Consider the following 24,529-nt stretch of genomic DNA (forward strand, 5'->3'; position numbering starts at 1 on the left):
ATTTACATAATGTAAGACGAACCATTATAAAGTCTAAGTATAGACATATGCTGTGAACAAATATGTAAATAAAGGCAGTCAACAACTCATTTAAAGGGTGAAGGGCTGAAAGTCATGAGCAGTATGATCCACAATCTTACAATATCTTGGTTAATGAATACAAGAAAAAGCGAAGCGCATACATAAAACAAAATACGATATCCACGTAAACACAACATTGCATGCAAAGTAAGGAGTAGTGTTATGCCAACCCGTACATCAGACAAATATTCTGTATAAAGAATATACATAATAAATATTAAATATCCAGGACAAAGATACTGGCCATGCATGAAAAGCACATATGGTGTGAAATAGGTAATAAAACTATATCACAGTCAATTATGTATGTACGTATCACTGGCAACATAGTCCCTGAATCATGTGGCTTGTGGTGGAAGCTGTATTCTAAACATACCAAGATGCAATAAAAGTGTTACAAGAATGTTACAAAAATGTTTACAAAAAATCTTTACCGAAAATCTTACAAAAATCTGTAAACACCAAGTTGCATGCATATTGAGGAGCAACCATATGTTTCATAATTGGTTGGCAATTTACTAGCCTTTATAGGCAACAATGCCAGTCCAGGTGTACATTAAGTCCCCTGGGTGTCATTGTCCCCAGGTCGAAGATCCACCTCGATTCTCTTTGGAGGAGGATTTTGGCCCTATCCCCTCCCCTAGTAAGAGGGGGGACATGGTCGATGATGATGTACTTAAGGTCAGATACCTTGAGGCCCGCTTCTAAAAAGTGCCTGGCTACCGGCTGGTCAGAGGATCCTTTTTTAATGGCAGTCCGTATTGCTGACCGGTGGTTGGCCATCCTCGTCCGTAGGTCGTCCACCGTTTTGCCCACATAGAACAGCCTGCAAACACAATGTAGTAGGTACACTATAAAGCATGTGGTACAAACCCTGTGCCGGATTTTATATTTCTTTGTTGAATTTGGGTGACTAAAGTGGTTGCCCGTGGTAAGTCCCCCACATGTGGTACAGCCAAGGCATCTAAAACATCCTGGTTTGTTTTTTAGCCAAGTCTCATTGCTATAGCATTTGATAGGATCCGGTTTAATCAGTTGGTCCCTGAGGGATTGTGCCCTGCGGTATCCAATCCGAGGTGGAGGCATGATCTTGAAGGGTAGGTTTTTATCCGTTGTGAGCAGGTTCCAGTTGTCCCGCAGCGCTCCTGCGATGCCCTCTTTGCCGGTGGTGTATGTGGTCGTGAAGGTCAATTTGTTATCTTTCTCCTTATTTTTCATCTTGTAGAGTAGTTCCCTTTGCGTATCCTTCATTGCTTTTTCTTTACTCTCCTTCAGGCTACCTCTGTGGTAACCCCTTTGTATGAATCTGTACTCCATCTCTATCATCTGTGCATTTCTCCGTTCAATACTGGCATTGTTCCTTGTCAACCTTTTGAATTTGGAAGTCGGTAGTGCTCTCTTTAGGCTTGGAGGGTGGCAGCTTGAGGCATATAGAAGAGAGTTCTTGTCTGTGGGCTTGCTGAAGAGGGTTGTGATTAATGTTTCCCCCTGTCTCATGATTCTTATGTCTAAGAAATCCACCGATTCTCTGTTGTAAGTCATCTTGAATTTCACAGTGGGGTGGACACCATTTAATTCCTCAAACCACTACAGTAAGCTTTCTTCTGTGCCTTGCAATATAAAAAACAGGTTGTCTATGTACCGTTTGAATAGTTGGATTCTGGTGTCATGAAATAGATCAGTCCCTCCATTTTCCAATTCAGCCAGGAATAAGTTGGCATATGATGAGGCCATATTCAATCTATCTACAAACAGCAGGCACGGCTATGGGGTCGAATATGGCCCCATCATATGCCAACTTATTCATGGATGAATTGGAAAATGGAGGGACTGATCTATTTCAAATGCTATAGCAATGAGACATGGCTAAAAAACAAACCAGGATGTTTTAGATGCCTTGGCTGTGCCACATGTGGGGGACTTACCACGGGCAACCACTTTAGTAACCCCTATTCAACAAAGAAATATAAAATCCGTCACAGGGTTACCTGTACCACATGCTTTATAGTGTACCTACCACATTGTGTTTGCGGGATGTTCTATGTGGGCAAATCGGTGGACGACCTACGGACGAGGATGGCCAACCACCGGTCAGCAATACGGACTGCCATTAAAAAAAGGATCCTCTGACCAGCCGGTAGCCAGGCATTTTTTAGAAGCGGGCCTCAAGGTATCTGACCTTAAGTACATCATCATCGACCATGTCCCCCCTCTTACTAGGGGAGGGGATAGGGCCAAAATCCTCCTCCAAAGAGAATCGAGATGGATCTTCGACCTGGGGACAATGACACCCAGGGGACTTAATGTACACCTGGACTGGCATTGCTGCCTATAAAGGCTAGTAAATTTCCAACCAATTATGAAACATATGGTTGCTCCTCAATATGCATGCAACTTGGTGTTTACAGATTTTTGTAAGATTTTCCGTAAAGATTTTTTGTAAGATTCTTGTAACACTTTTATTGCATCTTGGTATGTTTAGAATACAGCTTCCACCACAAGCCACATGATTCACAGACTATGTTGCCAGTGATACGTACATACATAATTGACAGTGATATAGTTTTATTACCTATTTCACACCTTATGTGCTTTTCATGCATGACAAGTATCTTTGTTCTGGATATTTAATATTTATTATGTATATTCTTTATACAGAATATTTGTCTGATGTACGGGTTGGCATAACACTACTCCTTACTTTGCATTTAACTTTGTGTTTACGTGGATATCGTATTTTGTTTTATGTATGCGGTTCGCTTTTTCTTGTATTCATTAACCAAGATATTGTAAGATTGTGGATCATACTTGCTCATGACTTTCAGCCTTTCACCCTTTAAATGAGTTGTTGACTGCCTTTATTTACATATTTGTTCACAGCATATGTCTATACTTAGACTCTATAATGGTTCGTCTTACATTATGTAAATAACCTGTGTGCATTTAATTGTCTAGTAGCCAACTGATTACTAATTGAACTTGCATTGTAGTTTGTATTTAGTAAGTAGCATGCCTGTTAATAAGACACACCCGCTATCCTATGTTAATTGATTCTGCACTGTGTCTTTAACGTGGCCCAAGGTAATACGTAACAGCTGTGTTTCTGTTTTTATTACACCAGCTGTTTGCGGTTGGCGTCCGGTTGCCATGTGACTCCGGTCACGGCCGTGATCAGCTGACGGGTGTTAGATGATTAGCATGGGTATATAGGGGGTAAGTACTTGTCTGTTTTTGTATGCCTATTTTGAAAACGGGGGCGACCCCGAAACGTCAATAAAGACTTTGTTCTTAACTACAAGACCCTGTGAGGGACTCCCTTACTTTGCTGATTTTATATATTTATATATATATATATATATATATATATATATATATATATATATATATATATATATATATATATATATATATATATTTATTTATTTATTTTTTTTTTTTTTAAATATGAGGTAGTTAAAGCAAAGGTGATCCTGAAAATACTATGTAAATTGTTGCTTGAATATTAAATAAATAAGTGTAAAGTTGTATTTTCTAGCCACCATGTTAAAGCCTTGGTTTCCCTTATCTAATCTAATCTTTTCTGCTAAAGACAATTAGGGGCAGCCCATGTATGGAAATGATGATTGTGTTAATTATAGCAATGCTGAAATAATTTTAAATTTATTAGGGTCTGGGGTTCCTTTAAAGGGACCGTCTACTTGAAAATTGTTATGGTTTCAAAAGATAGAGAATCCCACTTTTTACCTCTGAGATTACTTGTATCTAAGCCACTGCAGACTGCCCTCTTATCACAGTGCTTTTTTACAATCTTGCATTTTAGCCAATCAGTGCAGGTTCTTGCATAACCATTATTATTCTCCACTAGAGTGAGCATAATGTTATCTGCGTGGCACACGTAAACTAGCACTGTCTAGCTTCTGTGGACAATTTAAAAAACACTGAGATAGGGGGCAGCCTGCTGGGGCTTAGATAAAATATATTAATATACGAATCTTGGTTATGCAAAGCTGGAGAATGGGTAGTAAGAACATTATCTCTATTTTGAACAATAAAAAAAAAATCTAAGTAGCTTGTTTAACATTTTACACACTTTATCTACCCATAATTGTCTTCAGCAGAATAGATTAGATAAAGGAAACCAACGTTTTAACATGTTGGTGCCCTTTACTTTATAGGGACTCGGGGGAATTTGTATACTGTTAAGGATTTTACTACGCAATTAAATATTTTAAATGATATTGTTTAATGTTCCATTAAATGGCTTTCACTTAATTTTTTTCTTTAGGCAAAAGAAAAATCTTTTCTGATACATCGCTCCATGCATAATAAACATTTTTTGAGTACAATGTTCCTTAAAGAGACATAAAAACCCCAAAATTTTATTTCATGATTCATAAAGAGCGTACAATTTTAAACAACTTTCAAATTTACTTCTATAAACACATTTTCTTTTTTTTCTTATAATTTGTTGAAATGCATGGATGTAAGCTCAGGAGTGTGCATACGAAACACGTACCCTCCTCTAAAATACTCTTAAGACTCATCAGTATTTAGAATCTTCCTATTCTAAATACTGATGAGAGTCTTAAGAGTATTTTAGAGGAGGGTACGTGTTTTGTATCACGTAAGGCACAAACGTTGGGGAATTTACTATCCCCATCCATGTTGCCTAAAGTACCTTTGAAAACTAACTGGCTTTCTATTAAACCAGGATTTTTCAAATGTGGCAGCAGGAGGTGTAAGTCTTGTTCCTATGCCACTTTTGGAACTACTTTTGTGTCCACTGCCACTAATAAATCTTTTCAGATCAGAGAACATATGACATGTAATTCTTGTTATGTGGTTTATCTACTGACGTGCAAGGGATGTTTCAGGCAATACGTAGGTCAGACGACCCGTGCCATGAAAGATCGTTTTCTGGAGCATTTACGCTCCATTGAAGACCTACTACTCCAGTATCCCTGCATTTCAAGAGACATCATAACTCTGACAGTTCTTTGTTGTCTTTTCAGGCTATCCAAATGATTCCAAGACACCCAAGAGGAGGTAATCGAGGTCTTATCCTCAGTAAAAGAGAGGTGTTTTGGATTTTTCATTTGGATACCCGTTTACCCACTGGGTTAAACTCAGAGTGGGATGTTAAATTATATGTAGATCAGTAATAACAATAATATTCATAATAATTTAACACTAATATATAACCAGTCTATTAATAATTATAATATTATTATTTAGTATTACACTGTCACTTTAAATCTTGTTGGCAAATATCCTTTGTTATAATTTATTTTTTATTTTTTATTTATTTTTCTTTTTAGCTTCATTATCCCATATTGAACAGGTTACTGGTATTTCAATTTTATACACTGATGTAGTGTGTTTTTTGGTTATTTAATGATAACAAATTTTCAATGTTTGTATCCTGTATACCTGTCAATATATTTTTGTAATGTAATGTGCTATAATACATCCCCCTCTTTACTGCATACCCACTCTTCAAAGCCACTCCTAAGTCCTATTTTCATTGGACATGTAATTAAATGGGAGTTCCTCCTGCAAGAATATAAGGCGTTTTTCAGTGGGTAAGCAGTATGGTCACTGAGGAATATGTGAATTATTTGCTTGGAAACGCGTCTGACCTGTTTGAACCTTTAACCGGTGGAACCTGCCACCATACACTATTTGCCATGTAATGTAATGTTTTCTGAATATACATTGCATTAAATTTGCTCCATTACCAAGTTCCGTGTGCCTCTTGTCTCTATGTGCCGGGTGCGCTGACTACCTGTGCCTATAAAAATAAGCAAGCAATGTATTAAATTAAAACAGATTAGACGTAGCCAAACAGAGGAGGAAAGGGATTTGGGAGTAGTAATAGATAAGCTAAAGATGGGTGCACAATGCAAGGCAGTGGCTTCTAAGGCTAATAAGATGCTAGGGAGGAAAGCATAAATTCTGCCACTATATAAATCCCTGGTAAGACCTCACCTTGAGTATGGAGTGCAGTTCTCTGCACCAATCTAAAAAAAAATACATTGCAGACTTAGAAAAAGTTCAGAGAAGGGCCACAAGGCTAATAAGGGGAATTAGGAATTTAAACTATGTGGAGTGGTTAGCAAAACTGGGTCTGTTTTCTCTAGAAAAAAAAAAAGGAGCTTGAGAGGTGACATGATTACTTTATATAAATATATTTAAAGCCTATATACAGAGATGTTGGATGCTCTGTTTATTCCAAGAAATGGTTTGTGACAAGAGGTCATAATTTAAGGCTGGAGGAAAGGAGATGTTATATCCAGCAATATAAACAGTTTTTCACTGTAAGAGAAATCAAATTGTGGAACTCATTACCTAAGGAGGTAGTAAATGCCAATACCTTAGATACATTTAAAAATGGTTTAAATACATTTCTGGCTAGAAACAGAATTCAGGGATATGACTGATTGTGTTAAATGGGTCACCTTTTTAATGGGATTAATCTAGGCTCAACTGGAGCTTTTATTGTAAATAGATTAAGATTTGTATAGGTTGAACTTAATGGACTTCTGTTTTTTTTTTTTTTTTCCAACTGCATCTACTATGGTACGATGTTATTGGTTTAGTATTGGTTTAGCCTGATCTTGGTTTATAGTATATTTTATTGGGGTGTCTGTTGCAATTAACATTTATTGATTTTAATACTATATTGTTGCTATTGTTATTGTGCAGCTTTTTTTTTTTTTTTTTTTTTTTAAACACTTTTAAAAGGGTCCAGAGCTAAGATATATATAACTTATCTCAAACATAATCTTTAATCATTTGTTTTCCTCAGTATATATCTGTATTCCTACATTAGATTATTGCTCTATTGTCATTGGCTGAGACAGTGGAGGATATTTAGTTTATGGCTATCTAAAAATAAGGCAACAATATATGACCACAGATGAACTAGTAAGAAAAGGGTTGAAAGCCGCTCTCACTTTAGCAATATTTAGGCCATGTCAGCCTACAGATTTAACGTCTAGTATGCCTGCTCTAACAATGTCTTGGCTACATTAGTAAATTTTGCAGAGCCATTTAATTTATTTTTTTAGAAAACAACACTTTATATGTTTATGTCATGTTGTTTGTCACTTTATATACATTCTTGTATTATGGTTATCATGGTCCAAGAGCGACAAGTTACATATAAAATAGTATTCAGATTATTTATCTACAAGTATTTATTTTTTTATTAGGTTTAATGAGTGCCCCCCTACAACCTGAAATACTTCATCCTCTAAGCTTTGCATTATACATTTTAGGTGGTCTATAAATGACCCTAGTTTTGTTGGGAGGACTTAAACTTGATACATATAAAAGAGGTAATAATTCTTTATATTGAAATACTTTTAATATAGACCTTTCTATAATCACATGATGATAGTTTTGTTTTTAAATGAGCTTGTGAAATGATCTCATCTGTTGTATTTGTATACATACTGTCTGTATGCATGTCTAATTACCTTGATAAAAATAAAAAACAAAAAATATTGCATTAATAAAACCAATATTGACCTTAAGCGCATGTGAGGAGATACATAATAAATTATATCTGTGTTCTGTGTGATTTTTTTATTTCTTTCTATAATGAGTCAGTGCTGATTTACTTTAGCAGGAGATCAGTGGGCTTTGAACTCGTTAGTTTGTAGATGGCTTTGTTGTTAATAATACTATTTTGCTTACGCATTATCCCAGCAGCATTGTTACCAGGTTACTAGGAAACCTGTCCATTACAATACATAACCAATTTCTATGCATGCAAATAATTAAGTTTAACATTTATGATTGGTAAGCTAAGATGGAAGCCAGAAATGTCAATGTAAAAATGGCATCTGGAAGAATACAGCTATCAGCAAATAGAATTAAAATGATAGCCTACAAACTAATTACCAGAAAGTATTTTCTTTTTAAAAAGGACATGAAATCCAAAATTTTTCTTTCATGATTCAAATAGAACATATAATTTTAAACAACTTTCCAATTTACTTCTATTGTCAAATTGTCTTTGTTTTCTTTTTATTCTTTGTTGAAAAGCAGGAAGGCAAGTATAGACGTGTGTCTGCAGTTCTATATAGCGGCAGTTTTACAACAATGTTATACATTAGCAAGAGCACTCAATGGCAGCACTATTTCCAGTCATGTATTGCTCCAGGCATGTGCACGCTACCTATCTCGATATCTCTTCAACAAATAACATGAAAATGATGCATATTTTATAATAGAAGTAAATTGGAAGCTTACAATTGTATTATCTATATTAATCATAAAAGAAGAATTTAGGGTTTCATGTCCCTTTAAAGAAAGGCAAGCAGGATCATGATACATGCCCTGGTATAAAGTAAGCTGTTTTGCTTCTCCAGTGGTTCTGTATGAGACATTGTTTACCAGGAATTAGTATTGAGGTTATTTCCCATCTCCCTCTAGTCATGGGAGCAGCCATGTTGTAGTCTAACTTAAGTTTTATAGTGGAGAAAAAAAAAATGCATAATGCACCAATCAAACTCTTTAAAATAAATGTAATATTGGTACAATGTATAAAATGCACTGAATTAATTTACATAATTATAATGAATACACCACCTGTCTATAGAACTGGATGGCCCAGTTCAACTAGACAAACCTCTCTGCTTAGTCACCCTTTATCTGTAAACAATAAAATACACATAACCCTTGCAATAGTCACATAAACTGTTACACACTATTCTTAGTGACGTTATCGGTTATATTGATGTATTACTTTTGCAAACACCTATTACTCACATCTCCTAAACACAGAGATGAACCCTGTAAACATTCAAGCTAATATGGGAAACTCAAAAATGCTGTGCACAGAAAAAAGGAAGGTAACAGCAGTTATGAGCATTCATGTTTGAAAAACTTTCTAATTTACTTCAGTTATCAACTTTGCTTCATTCTTGTATCCTTTACAGAAGGAGCAGCAAGGCACTACTGGGAGCTAGCTGAACACATTGGTAAGCCAATGAAGAGAGTCATATGTGCAGCCACCAATCAGCAGCTATCTCCCAGCTTCTGAGTTTACCTATGTATACTTTTCAACAAAGGATACTTAGAGAATGAAGCAAAATTTGATTTGGTTTCATGCCCCTTAGGGGCCACATATAAAATGTATTACTATTAAACACACAAATAATATATTTTCAAGAAATATCCAGTAGCACAAAGCAATCTTTAGGTAAGTTCACAGGGTGACCCGGTGACCCGTCTTGTAGCCTCTCCTCTAGGGATTATTGGCTTGTGGCCACCCTAAAGTGCACTTTTTTAGCTCTGCTTTCTTTCTTTTTTTTGTGGCCACAAAAACTAGTTTAGAGGGCCGTGTGTGTCCCTTGTGCTGCCAGTTGGCCCTACCTGGTTTAAAATGTTTAAAACGTTCATATTTCTAGTAGGTTTTTTTCTGCTTTGATTATCTGTTTTTAGGTTACATCTCCCTGTGGGATTCACGACAAAGTCTTTAAATTGAAATTTCTGCCAAGGCAAATACACATTCTGCCTCCAGCATTAACTGAATATTTATTGTCCTGGTATTTGATACAGGAGATTGCTGACACATCAACTACTTATCTCCAGGTGTATATTCTACTGACTGCTCAAACAGATCAGTCTTAAAGGGACATTATACCCTTATGTTGAAGCACTTGAAAGTGACGCAACATATCTGTACAAAGCTGACCAGAAGATATCACATGAACAACTCTATGTTAAAAAAGGATGATAGTTTGCCTCAATTTCTTCAGTAGCTACATCTCACTGTAAAGTGAGTCTAATGAGGATGCTTGTCCAGGACATGCAAGGGGGGAAAAGCGCAAGACTTGTGCGAAACGGGTCATATGACGTCAAAAGTCAAACCGCTACTCTGTGAGTTGTACTTTTAAACCATATCAATAAATGTTATATTTTATATATATATATATATATATATATATATATATATATATATATATATATATATATATATATATATATATATATATTTATATTTAACTAAGGCTGTGCATGGTATCATTGACTTTACCTTTGATTCTACCTTACTTTGGAGTTTACCTTTCTCACTTAAATTGCTGCCTTTATGTACCTGCGGGTTTGAGGAGTCCGCTGGGTCTGCCAGTGATACTGGCGTGGAGGGACGAAAAAGTCTACTCCCAAAGTAAGGTATTATCTTTACTTACATCCTGCTGTGTACCAGGTGCTGCTAGGGCACTCACTCTCAGGACTTGTTATACAGCAAATACATATGCAACTTTATTTCCAAATTAGTTTCACATTACTAAAAAGTCGACGTTTTGACCTATCTGTGGGCCTTCTTCAAGACATTTTAGTGCAATCAGCACTCCTGGGTGCAAGAATGAACTGTATAATCCTTGAAAAGTAAATGCACTCACAGGTCTTTCTCAATCCAAGTGAAACCAAAGGTTTGTTTTATTGATGTAACGTTTTCAGGGATATCTTCCCCTTCATCAGCATAACATAAAAGTGAGAATGTGTTCAATTTATACATGCATACACAGTCAAAAACAAATTAATTAAACAAGCAATACCTGTGTGTAATCAGTGAATTCAAAAACATATAGGCATTGAAATGGAACGCAAGCCTTGCGTTCCATTCAGAGTGAAAAACCGGAAGTACTATGTATCTAAGCACTACCGGTGTAAGAATGTCAAAATATTATATTATCAAGTTTCAACATGTAACATTTGCAAATATTCAAATGTCATCTAGTCTGTAGCATCGATCTTATCTTAATGCTGATGTGCCGTTTCCAAAAGTGAATCAACCCGTGCTTTTGCAATACTAGCATCATACATTGTATATGTGAAAACATAAAAAAAATAAGATCCACTTAACGCATTAAGTGCACATCAGTGGTTTCTGCCTGTATCTTACCCAAATGTGTGACCGATGTCTAATTGGGGCATATTCTCTCAGATCTTTCTCGCCCACCTCAGAAGAAAACCTCAGAATAGAAAACCTCTCTCGCCCACCTCAGAATAGAAAATATTCTATTGCTCATTTCAAATATAAAGTGTGTGCTATTGTGTTGTCTTTTTATTGTGTATTTGTCAATTATTCAATTCTACTGTATTAAGTGGTTCTTTAATGTCCTCGAATTTAGAACCCTTACTATCCTACATGCTTCACAGTAATTGTTTGATTTGTGCTTTAGCTGAGTTATGTGTCCCCCTAGCTGGCCACACCAAAAGAGTTACAATAAGTTACATTAAAGGGGTAGTATACACCAATTTCACTTAACTGTATGCAATAGACAATACTATAAAGAATATGCACAGATGTGGTTATAAAAATCCAGTGTAAAACCTTTTAAAAACTTACTTAGAAGCTCCCAGTTTAACACTGTTAATAAGATAAGGATGGGACACCCACTGAAAGGGGCCGATAGCAGGACCTCCCCCCTCCCCCCTCCCCTGCATATGAAAAGATGGGATCCATTATGCATTCAGAAGCAGTCTGAAGTCAGTATACATCAGTATACCTCTAAAACGTTAGGGCTTGGTTAGGATTCTGAAAATCAGCACAATTTTATTAAAAAAAAAATAAGCAAAAACTATACATTTTTACAAAAACACACACAGATGGGCAATATAAATGGATCTAAAAAACATTTATGCAAAGAAAAATCTAGTGTATAATGTTCCTTTAAAGGGACACTGAACTTGTTTTTATGTAAAAAAAAAAAAAAAATGCTGTGTCTCACTATGAAGCATTTATTTTTAAAAGGCAAACATATGCCGACCAGAGCAACACATCTAGGTACAGAGATGCACCATACCTAAGTACGCATGCTCTCATTTTTCAACTGCATGCACAGTGCGTGCGCAGTAGTGTCATCATCAGCCTTCTCACTGAGATTCCTGTGCGTGCACAAAAGCTGAAAAAGAACAGAGCTTCTCTTACCAAAACCATATCTAATCTAAGATGCTAAGCAGGGCAGGGCTTTTCTATATAGCAAGGAGCAACAAAGGATAAATCACTTAAAAGGATACTAAACCCAAATTTGTTCTTTCATGACTCAGATAGTGCATGCAATTTTAAGCAACTTTCTAATTTACGCATATCATTTTTTTATTTGTTCTCTTGCTATCTTTATTTAAAAAGCAGCAATTTAAAGCTTAGGAGCCAGCCCATTTTAGGTTCAGCACCCTGGTTAGTGATTGCTTATTGGTGGCTACATTTAGCAAACCAATAAGACAGCATAACCTAGGTTCTCAACCAAAAATGGTCCGGCTCCTAAGCTTTACATTCCAGCATTTAAATAAAGATAGCAAGAGAACGAAGAAAATGTGATAGGAGTAAATAGATTAGTTGCTTAAAATTGCATGCTCTATCTGAATCATTAAAGAAAAAATGTGGGTTTAATGTCCCTTTAAAGGACATTAAAGTGCAAAAAGAAAATGCTCTAATCTAATGTGTTAGAGCATGGTATTGTTGCAGTATGGATTTAATGCAAATTTGATAAACACATATAAAAAGTCAGGTTTAGAGCAGCAATACTATTGAGAGTTAGCTGAATATATCTGGTGAGCCAATTAAAAGTGACATATAAGTGTATCCCCCAATCACCAGCTAGCTCCCGGTAGTGCATTGCTGCTCATGAAACAATCTAGGTAAGCTTTTCAACAAAGGATTGTAAGAAAAAGTAAATAAATTGAAAAGTTAAAATTTCATGTTTTATCATTTATGTTTAATGTTGACTTGCATATCCCTTTAAGACAAATGAAGCAATGTTGCAAGTGTTATAGCAGGTGCCTTGTGTTAACGTTTGTACATCCATTTTGTTATATACACACAACATCTCCAACTATAAAGAGACAGGGGTGTAGGCTTTTAAAGTAGCAAGCTGGTGTTTAACCTGGTGGGTGTGAGGCATAAGCAGAATGTGCAGATCAATTTATTAGAAAGTACTGTACTTGACTCATAGTATAAGATCACATTTTCTATCCTGCCGATATGAAGCCTACAAATAAACAAAAATATACAAATATAACTTCTTTACAAGCAGGTGTTTTATCTGCTGCTTATCTGCTCCATTGAACGCAATGTATATTGTAAACCAAAACATTATTTCCTATGATCATTCATGTTTATTTGAGAGCAGCATAATTAAATTGTTTCCAAGCTCAAGTCCTCAGAAACTAGTAACAGGCCAGATGCTTAGGATTTACTTGAATAATATAATAAATAAATACTGACCAGCTGATTATATCACTTGTGCTGTTCCTCAGACTTCCTGAAAATCCGGTCTGTCAGTGAGCTCTGCCTGAAGTAAGAAAATTCCTGTTCCCAGTTTAAAAGGTGCATTTTAAAAAGGGACATTATGCACCTTTTGCTTTTGTCTAAAAGTTGTTTTGTTCTGTTGATGTTTTTTTAACACAAAAGCAAGAAGTGTACATTGATATCTGTAAAATGTATTTTCTTTATGTTTAAACTATGTTAAACAGTTCCACAGCTAATATTTTATATCAGGGATGGCCAACGGGCAGCCTGAGGTCTACATGCGGCCCTTAGAACTAGTTTTTGTGGCCCTTCAGGTAAAGCAGAACTAATAACATGGGCCATTGTTTTTATGGATCTAGGAAAAAAACAGAATTAAAAATGTATGATTTGGGTTGACCACAACATAAAAGAGCCCTCTGGCTCTTTATCTAAATCTGTTGAACAAAGAAGATTAGTATTCTGGGGTGGCGCTCAACAAAGGAGAGCTAAGAGAATAATTTTGCGGGAATTGGAATTAAAGGTGGTTAATTATGTACCGAACTCTAGTATATTATGAAAATCCTAGTATAATTAGTAGATTTTAGTAATAGCTTTGGGAGTCTAAAAAAGTTGCATATATGCTTTTAAATTTACTCGGTAAGGATAAATAGCAATAAACTAGTCCAATATAAAATAGTAGGAAAGCAGTTTAAACAGATCGAACTAGTTGAATAAAATAATATTTATTACTATAGTTAATATAACATCAATAAAAATAACGATGCCGGCATCTAAAAACAAACACAAACACAATGTAAACAGTGAGAAATAGCAATGTAGAAATGTATACAAATATGTACAAATGTATACAGATATGTTTTCTCATCTGTAGCAAATAATAACAAATGTGGATCACATAAGATTCTTAAACCTGTATAGTCCTGTTATGAAGGCAACAATGTCCAAAGATTGTCTGTTCTTTGCAAACTTGTGGCCAGAGACTCCGGGTTGTATATGTCCTCTTTTTCTCGGTGCTAAAAGTCAGTGCAGCGTTCTCTGCAAACAATGGGGGATACTATGATCCGCGTGTACACACACACAGTTCCGGGCTGAAATGAAAAAGTTGTTCCGGTGCAGGTAACTCTTTAGTGTTCACACAGGGTGAGGTAAAGAACCGAAGTTCAAACAGAATACTGATTGCACAAATGGATTCGTATGAGTAGGTCCCGGGGCAGGAATTACACATATAGAGCCAGCTTAAACCAAGTTTTAGTAGCTGCTCAATGTACCTGTCCTACCTGCTTACGAATCCAATCTGTAGTTAACACTTAGATAAGTGTAAATTCTATGCGTTTCAGCCGCCAGGGGCCTTTATCAAGATCTTGATAAAGGCCCCTGGCGGCTGAAACGCGTAGAATTTACACTTATCTAAGTGTTAACTACAGATTGGATTCGTAAGCAGGTAGGACAGGTACATTGAGCAGCTACTAAAACTTGGTTTAAGCTGGCTCTATATGTGTAATTCCTGCCCCGGGACCTACTCATACGAATCCATTTGTGCAATCAGTATTCTGTTTGAACTTTGGTTCTTTACCTCACCCTGTGTGAACACTAAAGAGTTACCTGCACCGGAACAACTTTTTCATTTCAGCCCGGAACTGTGTGTGTGTACACGCGGATCATAGTATCCCCCATTGTTTGCAGAGAACGCTGCACTGACTTTTAGCACCGAGAAAAAGAGGACATATACAACCCGGAGTCTCTGGCCACAAGTTTGCAAAGAACAGACAATCTTTGGACATTGTTGCCTTCATAACAGGACTATACAGGTTTAAGAATCTTATGTGATCCACATTTGTTATTATTTGCTACAGATGAGAAAACATATCTGTATACATTTGTACATATTTGTATACATTTCTACATTGCTATTTCTCACTGTTTACATTGTGTTTGTGTTTGTTTTTAGATGCCGGCATCGTTATTTTTATTGATGTTATATTAACTATAGTAATAAATATTATTTTATTCAACTAGTTCGATCTGTTTAAACTGCTTTCCTACTATTTTATATTGGACTAGTTTATTGCTATTTATCCTTACCAAGTAAATTTAAAAGCATATATGCAACTTTTTTAGACTCCCAAAGCTATTACTAAAATCTACTAATTATACTAGGATTTTCATAATATACTAAAGTTTGGTACATAATTAACCACCTTTAATTCCAATTCCTGCAAAATTATTCTCTTAGCTCTCCTTTGTTGAGCGCCACCCCAGAATACTAATCTTCTTTGTTCAACATTTAATTTGGTTTTTAGAGGTTAAACCATTTGTTTTCTCTGGGATTTGGCTTTAGAGTGGTTGAGTGTTGTATCTCTATAAACAATTATCATTTTTTCATACCTTTATCTAAATCTGGCCTTGTGCCACTGAACAGTTTTAGGAGACATAGTTGTTTAAATTAACAGATTTATATGTGGCCCTTAATGTTTCTGAAATATTGATCTGAGGCCCTGAAGTTCGCAATCACACCTACCAGTAATGTTCTATGTATATTTACACTGAGGGTGTAAGTGTAATGAATCCTGTCAGTGTCATTAAAGGAGCATGCTAGTATAATAATGTTCTCTTATTTTCATTTCTAAACAAATTAAAGGGACACTGAACCCAATTTTTTTTATTTTGTGATTCAGATAGAGCATGCAATTTTAAGCAACTTTCTAATTTACTCCTATTATCAATTTTTCTTTGTTCTCTTGCTATCTTCATTTGAAAAAGAAGGCATCTAAGCTTTTTTTTTTGGCTCAGTACTCTGGATAGCACTTTTTTATTGGTAGATGAATTTATCCACCAATCAGCAAGGACAACCCAGGTTGTTCACCAAAAATGGGGCGTCATCTAAACTTCTATTCTTCCATTTCAAATAAAGATACCAAGAGAATGAAGAACATTTGATAATAGGAGTACATTAGAAAGTTGCTTAAAATTTCCTGCTCTATCTGAATCACAAAAGAAAAAAATGTGGGTTCGGTGTCGCTTTAACTTTTCTTAGCTTTACTCTATAAATATGGCAGGTGAACTAATCAAAAACAAGTATATACACATATGCTCCAATCACCAGTCTTGTCTTCACCTATGCGTGGGAGCATTCCAGTGTCAAACTTCGACTATGTGTTTATTTTTTGTTTAACCTCGGCTGGTGTTAAACTTCTAGGAAGGGGAAAAAAAAAAATCTCTGATGAAAAAGACCATTTTATTTATTTTTCAAAAACACAATTCCTGTGATATATTTAAAAAAAAAAAAAAAAAAAAAAAAAAGTTTAAAATGTTTTATTACTTTTCTAATCCTGCATGACTGTACCAGAAATATGCCCATAAACAAGAGAAGAAGAAAAAAAAGTAACTATGGTAAAAAAAAAATCCTATGAAAATACAGGCACAGCATAGCTCCTGATTATCTCATCATTTTACTTTCTTTTAACACTGTACTTGGCATTTGCAGTTCATAATGTTTGGATGAATGTGGATTTGACAAAGTAACTGGCACCACAGATTAGCAGATTCCATTCCCTGCACCTGGTATTTCTGCAATGTGTAGCTTTATACGCAATGATCTTTGTTAATCTTCCTTTTAAAAATGGACTTAAAAGAAACATCTTCTGTAATGCACATGAAATATAAACTATTAAATATGTTAAAGAAAAGATAAGTTAACAGGAAGAAAATGTATGTTTTCCCAAACAGGTTAAACACATAGTCGGCATCCTGTAGCACCTAAACTGAACACAGCTGGTGATTGGTGGGTCAGTTGTATGCAGTTATTAATATGACAGCAAGTCATAATCTGCATAGGTGCTGTAAAGCTTGCAGCTCCTGGGAGGAACTGTATATATGTGCTTAACCGATTTGCATAGGTAAAGAATTTGTTATCATAGGTCTGTAATGCAAAAATGACATGCTTTAAAGCAGGGATGGGGAACCTTGGACCACCCGATGTTTCATAACTACATTTCCCAAAATGCTCAAATGGACTTCAGCATGCCTAAGCATCATGGATAATGTAGTTCTGAAACATCAGAAATGCCAAGGTTCCCCATCCCTGCTTTAAAGATATAGTGTAGTCAAAATTAAACTTTCATGATTCAGATAGTGTGCAAAAATATGCAACTTTCTAATTTACTCCTATTATCAATTTGTCTACATTCTCTTGGTATCTTTATTTGAATGTAAGCTTAAGAGCCAGCCCATTTTTGGTTCAGCACCTGGGTAGCACTTGCTGATTGGTGGCTACATTTAGACACCAATCAGAAAGCGCTACCCAGGTGTTGAACAAAAGAAATGGGCCTGCTCAAAAGCTTACATTCTTGCTTTTTTAAAATAAAGATACCAAGAGAACGAAGATAAATTGATAATAGGAGTAACATATGTCAACATTTCAAAAGGTACTTTTCTTTATTTACCCATTTTGACAGATCAATAATGTACAATTTTGAATTCACATAACTATTTTTGTTTGCACATTTACAAATATGATTCTTTTTAGGGGATGGCAATGTGCAGAAACTGTACCTCCTGTGAGTGTTTCTGTGGGTGTCTGTTTATGTCTTTGTGCTTTTGTTGGTGTCTGAGTGTGTATGTATTTTTTTCTGTTGATGTCTCTGTGAGGGTTTGTGTGTCTTTGTGCATTTTCTGTGGATGTCTTTGTGAGGGAGGGTGTGTGTGGGGGGGGGGGGTGTATATGTCTTTGTGTGTTATCTGTGGGTGTATGTCTGTGTTTTCGGAGGCTGTCTCTGTGGGTTTTTCCTTGGGTGTATGTGCAAGTGTGTACGTGTGTGTGCGCATGTGTACATGTACATTGTCTGTTCCTTTTTAGGACATTTTGACACTACTGATTATTCACATCTTTCTAAAGACTTTGAGACGAATGAGACCTTTCTGGAAGTCACCAATCCACCACTTAAAGGGAGACTGAACCCGATTTTTTTCTTTTGTGATTCAGATAGAGCATGCAATTTTAAGCAACTTTCTAATTTACTCCTATTATCAATTGTTCTTCGTTCTCTTGCTATCTTTATTGGAAAAAGGCATCTAAGCTTTTTTTTTTGGTTCAGCCTCTGGACAGCACTTTTTTATTGGTGGATGAATTTATCCACCAATTAGCAAAAACAACCCAGGTTGTTCACCAAAAATGGGCCGGCATCTAAACTTATATTTTTGCATTTCAAATAAAGATACCAAGAGAATGAAGAAAATTTGATAATAGGAGTAAATTAGAAAGTTGCTTAAAATGTCATGCTCTATCTGAATAACAAAAGAAAAAAATTGGGTTCAGTGTCCCTTTAACCTTTAAATTATTGTTTTGGCAGTTCAGGCCCTTCCTTTCAGCCACTGCAAGCTGTTGTCAACATATAGTTGGCATCTTCATTGACACAAAGATAATCCGAATTCCACATTTTGTCTTGTAAATCTCCTTTTTTGACAAAACTGTAGTCTACCTCATTACATGTCAGGTCAATGTAAGTGCTGAGTGTGTGTGTGGGTGTCTGTATCTGAGATTCTTTGCGTGTCTGCTAGAGTGTCTATATGTGAATCCTTGTGTGTGTCTGGGTGTTACTACCTTTACATTTCCAAGTTTGACTACACTTAAAGGGACACTGAACCCAATTTTTTTTTTCTTTCATGATTCAGATAGAGCATGCAATTTTAAGCACCTTTCAAATTTACTCCTATTATCAATTTTTCTTCGTTCTCTTGCTATATTTATTTGAAAAAGAAGGCATCTAAGCTTTTTTTGGTTCAGGACTCTGGACAGCACTTTTTTATTGGTGGATGAATGTATCCACCAATCAGCAAGAACAACCCAGGTTGTTCACCAAAAATGGGCTGGCATCTAAACTTACATTCTTGCATTTCAAATAAAGATGCCAAGAGAATGAAGAAAATTTCATAATAGCAGTAAATTAGAAAGTTGCTTTAAATTTCATGCTATATCTGAAAGAAAAAAATATGGGTTCAGTGTCCCTTTAAGAATAAAGTGCATATACCTTTTAGTCACTTGGGTCAAAAATTGCACATGTCAAAGGGGGGGGCGGGGCCTGATCAATGGTTGAGTAAATTTCTAGTGGCGGCCCTGCTCACACTGCAACTTGTAAACTAAGGATCTGCTGCTGAATACAACACTAATGCATGCTGTAACATTAGTATAACCAGACATAGCTCAGTAACACCTGTAAAGCAACATATTATGAAAAATAACCAAACTGTATCACATAAAACATGCCTATGAATGTTAAAAACGTTTGCATTTTAATTTAGCCACACTATTCTAATTCTATACACTCACACATACATATACACAGAGCTTGAAATGTCCTCTAGTCCCAGACGAGTAAGAAAATGTACTTTTTCTTATCCTTAACATTGAGTGGACTGGTAACATTTTACCCTGACTAGTAAACTATAGTGATATTTTTTCACATGTATATAGATAGATACAAATTATTTTTTAATGGGACATGAGAAAGAAAATGGGTTATGGTGTATTCGTTTAAAAACTAAGAAACTCACCAGAGTAACTGTATTATCAGCAGTTGCCTTTCAGCTACTGGTCTACTTTTATCGGCATGACAGAAAAAATAGCAGCCAGTCAGCAATATCATCAGCATTGCTTTACTGTGATCCTGAGGGATTACAGTATGGTTTCATGAAATTTCAGAGAAAACCTAAAACTGGAGAGGAAAATAAAGTATATGCATCTGCAGATGCCCACTCCCCTAATAGTCCTAGGACATGCATCCTGATTGGATGCTATATTACCTCTAGAATGGGATTTAGCTACTGAGGACATTTTGAGATAAAAAAAAAAAAAAAAATAGTCTTTATTTTTACACAGAGATGCACACATTATGTATTTTCTAGTAATCTTTATGCACAAATGTTGCATCACTCAAGGATTACAGTTTATATGTGTCAATCTTCTGTGTATCGTGAGCACTCTTACAATAGAATTTGTTTTGTTACACCATGTACAGTTAATTAACCCAAAAGCTTTTAGAGTGTATAATTATAATAAAAAAACGTGAGCATCTGCATCTTCCACTGTTGCATACACTAAAAGCCTGGCACACCTGAACAAAATGTACTATCAGATTTGTAACAACAAAGCCAACGCCCCCAGCATAAGCAGAAAGTTTACACGAGGAAGGCCCTTCCACCATAAACATTGGCTTCTTGCCTCTGACAAATGTGTATCCTGCATATTGATAATATCGCTGGCAAATCTTTGGTGTAATATTAGTTTTAGAAGTATCAAGCTGCCATTATGAAAGGTTTAATCCAATAAAGATTATATGGAATAAATATAGAAAATAGGCTTTTAAAAAGGAACACTGAACCCAAAAATTTATTTTGCGATTCAGATAGAGCATGCAATTTTAAGCAACTTTCTAATTTACTCCTATTTTATTCGTTCTCTTGCTATCTTTATTTGAAAAAGAAGGCATCTAAGCTAATTTTTGGGTTCAGTACCATGGACAGCACTTGTTTATTGGTGGGTGAATTTATCCACCAATCAGCAAGAACAACAAAGGTTGTTCACCAAAAATGGGCCGGCATCTAAGCTTACATTCTTGCAAATTAAAGATACCAAGAGAATGAAGAAAATTTTATAATAGGAGTAAATTAGAAAGTTTCTTAAAATTGCATGCTCTATCTGAATCACAAAAGAAAAAAATTGGGTTCAGTGTCCCTTTAATGTGACATGGAATAAAAGGTGAAAAATATGGTCAAACTCAGTAGTACCTTTAGTTTCTGAGTAATGTGAAATACCATATACCCTGCATATAAGATGTACTGGAATATAAGATGCAAATCATTTTTACAAACTAAAGTTTGGGAAAGCCTGGACATTATAATAAAGTTCACTTGATCAGCCTTTTTAGTAAAATATATAAATGATGTAAAAACAAACATGCGTTTTCCACCTTTGCAACTTGCCTCTAGTTTTATAATAAAAACAGCATTAGATGTACAGTAATTTCCTTAATAAAATATGTGTAGTATGTGCTATATGGGGCATACCAAAGCCCTCCTGAACTTTTATGAAACAGACATTTGACACAAAAAAAAACCTGCATTAAAAGTTGAATATTAGCAGATGCAGCATAAATAAACAAACACACATTTTATCAGTAGCTTGAATTAAACTTGCCAATTATATGTCACGGGACATAAATGTAATAAAATACACATTTCAGAAACAAAGCAAAATCTTTTCAATTAAGTCACTCAAAATGTTAGTGAAGTAATTAAAATGCACTACCAGGTTTAATGAGCTTAGTTTACCACACTAATTTATATCAATCTTTAGCCTGGCAGATGGCACATGCAGGCTTAAAGGGACACTAAACCCACATTTTTCATGAATCAGATAGAGCATGCAATTTTAAGCAACTTTTTAATTTACTCCTATTATCAATTCGTTCTCTTGCTATCTTTATTTGAAAAAGCAGGAATCTAAGCTAAGGTAACAGCCCATTTTCGGTTTAACACCCTGAATAGTGCTTGCTGATTGGGGAGTACATTTAGCCACCTATCAGCAAGCGCAACTAAGGTGCTGAACCAAAAATGGGCTTGCTCCTAAGCTTACATTCCTGCTTTTCAAATAAAGATGGCAAGAGAAGGAAGAACAAATGATAATAGGAATAAAATTAGAAAGTTGCTTAAAATTGCATGCTCTGAATCATGAAAGAAAAACAATTGGGTTTAGTATCCCTTTAAGCTTTTTTGCACAGGTGCAAGAACATGCATTTGGGGCAGCTCGTGCACATAGCAAAACTACTAATATATGCAGAAAGTGGTCCTAACGTCTGTGAGAAGAAGCACAATCACTTTTGACATTACATATTCACTATATGAGAATGAGTGTGCTCTCAAACTAAATTAAAGGAACAGTTAAGTCACAATTAGCTTTCAATGATTCATATAGAGTATGCAACTTTAAACAACTTTCAAATGTATTCGTTTGATCAAATTTGCTTCATTCTCCTGGTATCTTTTGTTGAATAGTAGGCTAAAGCAATACACTACTGTGAGCTAACTAAACACATCTGGTGAGCCAATGACAAGAGGAATAATAAACAGCCACCAATGAGCAGGAAACACTTGGTAATGCACTGCTGCTTCTTAGAATACATATGGATGCTTAAAAAAATTTATAATAGAATTTGGAAAGTTGTTTAAAAATGCATGGTCTGAGTCATGAATTTTTGTTTTTTTTGTTTTACTATCCCTTTAAGACCATTGTTAGGTGCACATGCTGCACAGACCTCTTATGATCCTGCAACAAATCTCACACTTTTCTCCATAGAAGAGAGAGAATGAATTGTGGAGCTGGGCAGATTGTTACAAAATTATTAATTTGCATGTTGCCTTAAAGGAATTATTTCCTAATAAACCATTAAAACCTGTTTACTAGAAAAACTGCCCTTTCTTCTTACAGCAGATTGGCTCCAGGGGCCACCTATATATATAGGGAACATTCCTGCTTCATTGTGTTCCTACACCATACTTTATCTGTATGTTTGTTTGAGAGCAAGTCTGCTCTCCTTAGATACGCAAATAGTATTCCATAGGCCTCCCCTACTCATGTGGTTATAGGGACATATTACATTTTATATCATGCATGTGAAAAAGCACAACACTAAAAATTGTCAAAACTGAAACAAGCAGAAAACACATTTGTGCACTATTAATACCAAATGATCAGTTTGTCATTGACAGAGAGATCATTCTCAACTTTTATTTGCTGCTCAGAAAGCCTGAAAATCAGATTTTCTTTTTAAGCATAAACATTTCTAAAAAAAAAAAAAAAAGAAACAGCAACCCAGAAGAGTGCTATAGTTTAAACAAACCTCTCTGGAATAGAACAAAGGCCTTTTTGTGAGCACAATGTCCCATTAACTCTTTGGCTGCCACTCACAGCAATGTGTTGCTTCCCTCTTGGCATACAAAGAGTTAATGGCTATGTAACAAAGTACAAACAGCTCTACTCCTCGAAACTCCATGTACATTTTAACCACTTTTATGGCACTTCATAATATTTAACAATATTGTACATGAAGCAATAACTAAACCATGGTGATAAACAAATGATTATAGAAATGTCATACAATTTGTTAAAGGCCAGGGATGTTATGCATTATTAATTTATTTGCTCCATCACATAGGGCATTTTAAGGAATCATTCTTAGACTTGTCACTGCTCACCAATGCTGGTGTGGGAGTTGTTCCTACTAACAAGTAACAATATCCCTGCAGTATTTCACAGCCCTTTCTGGACAAGAACAATTTAAACTGAAATATCTTACACTTCACGTATCTTATGCAAATTATTCAATAGAGATTACTACAACTCTCAAGTTAATGAACAAACAAAAAAAGGGTTTAGCACAGCTACAAAGCAACTCACTTGTTTTAACATTAGATGCAGCTGAGCATGGGACTCACCTGTTTTTCTTGTGAACCACATTCATTCCATTATTCAAATGGAACATAGCACTCAACATGTTTTTAACAGGCGTATAGATTAGCAGCAGTTAAACATGGTGTATATTAGTACCAAATAATTCAAAATGAAGAATATTCTTTAAGCTAGAAACTGATTACATTTTATAAATACATTTGACTATTTCAACAACTAAATTAGCCCTAATGTTAATACAAATGCGGATCTGCAAGCACATCCTTGTTGGACAGCTTCATTTATTGATCTCAAGTGATTGACAGGATCCTACACATGCAGCGCCCCTAGTTTAGTTTGATACATTACACATTGCCGCTCTATTTAATAAGATTACAGGAGCAGGTAACTTTCATTAAAATTGGATACTTCACTGAAACTCCTGTATAGAGGAGACTACTAACAGATGAGTGCACACAAGGTACAGTACTAATATATAATGGTTATTAAAACAAAATGAATGACGATAAGGTGAATAACCATGAGGTTCTACAAGACACACCCAGGCAGCACATATGTAGTAAATAGTATACAGAGTATAAAATACATATGGGGGAGCTGGGCATTTATAGTGAGATATAAACACAGAAAAAGAATGGAGTTCCTACCTGGAGCTGCACCTGTTCCCCCTTCCCTGAGCAGCTCACACCGGAGGAAGCTGAGCGCAGGTTCACTTGGCT

At 35.6% G+C, this 24,529-nt stretch overlaps 1 protein-coding gene across 3 annotated transcripts in view; it reads right to left on the minus strand.

Annotated features, from left to right (window-relative positions):
- ELOVL7 (ELOVL fatty acid elongase 7) overlaps positions 1-24,529 on the minus strand; it is a 67,626-nt gene that overhangs the window by 43,092 nt on the left and 5 nt on the right. For 2 of the 3 annotated variants that reach the window (XM_053701305.1, XM_053701301.1), the window contains exon 1: positions 24,458-24,529. This exon is cut by the window's right edge. The gene's annotated coding sequence lies outside the window, so the exon portion shown is untranslated. The remainder of the gene's footprint in view (positions 1-24,457) is intronic. The other variant, XM_053701303.1, reaches the window with a different exon arrangement.

Source organism: Bombina bombina, chromosome 2, assembly GCF_027579735.1.
Source record: "Bombina bombina isolate aBomBom1 chromosome 2, aBomBom1.pri, whole genome shotgun sequence".
NCBI classification, from domain to species: domain Eukaryota; kingdom Metazoa; phylum Chordata; class Amphibia; order Anura; family Bombinatoridae; genus Bombina; species Bombina bombina.